This window comes from Mandrillus leucophaeus, unplaced genomic scaffold (genome assembly GCF_000951045.1).
Source record: "Mandrillus leucophaeus isolate KB7577 unplaced genomic scaffold, Mleu.le_1.0 Scaffold1, whole genome shotgun sequence".
NCBI lineage: Eukaryota > Metazoa > Chordata > Mammalia > Primates > Cercopithecidae > Mandrillus > Mandrillus leucophaeus.
Window position 1 is genome coordinate 15,033,749 of NW_012098097.1, and position 1,049 is coordinate 15,034,797.

The window sequence follows — 1,049 nt, forward strand, 5'->3', positions numbered from 1 at the left end:
GGTGGATCACCTGAGGTCAGGAGTTTGAGACCAGCCTGGCCAACATGGTGAAACCCCATCTCTACTAAAAATACAAAAATTAGCTGGGTGTGGTGGCATATGCCTGTAGTCCCAGCTACTCGGGAGGCTGAGACAGGAGTATCTCTTGAACCTGGGAGGCAGAGGTTGCAGTGAACCAAGATCACACCACTGCACTCCAGCCTGAGCGACAGAGCAAGACTTAATCTCAAAATAAAGAAAAAAGAAAAAAGAAAAATGTAAAATTACTCCGTTTACAGATGATATGATGTTATATGTAAGGAATTTTAAATACTCCACAAAAAATCTGTTAGAGCTAATTAATGATATCAGCAAAGTAGCAAGATACAAAGTCAACATCCAAGTATCAGTTGCATTTCTATACACTACCAATGGATAATCTGAAAAGGATTATCCATTTTGCCCAAAAAAGACAAAAACAATTCCATGTATAGTACCATCAAAAAGAATTAAAAAATTAGGAATTAACTTAACCAAGGAGGTGAAAGACTTGCACAATGAAAACTACAAAATATTGCTGAAAGAAATTAAAGAACACATAAATAAATAGAAACACAAAAATAAATAGAATCCTATGTTCATGGATTGGAAGATTTAATAGTGTTAAGATGTCAGTACTTCCCAAAGCGATCTACAGAGTCAACACAATCGCTATCTAAATCCCAGTGACTTTTGCAGAAATAGGAAGCCCATCCTAAAATTCATATGGAATCTCAAGAGGCCCAAGATATCCAAAACAATCTTGAAAAAGAAGAACAAAGCTGGAAGACTCATAATTCCTGATTTCAAAACTCACTACAAAGCTACATGAATCAAAATGGTATGGTACTCACAGACAGACAGACATATGGACTAATGGAATAGAACAGAGAGCCCAGGGCTGGGCGCGGTGGCTCAACCCTGTAATCCCAGCACTTTGGGAGGCTGAGATGGGCGGATCACGAGGTCGGGAGATCAAGACCATCCTGGCTAACATGGTGAAATCTCGTCTCTACTAAAAAAAAAAAAAA

The 1,049-nt window shown here is 38.5% G+C and overlaps 1 pseudogene; it reads left to right on the forward strand.

Annotated features, from left to right (window-relative positions):
- The window catches only part of LOC105530492, a 31,613-nt pseudogene that overhangs the window by 21,420 nt on the left and 9,144 nt on the right, over positions 1-1,049 (forward strand).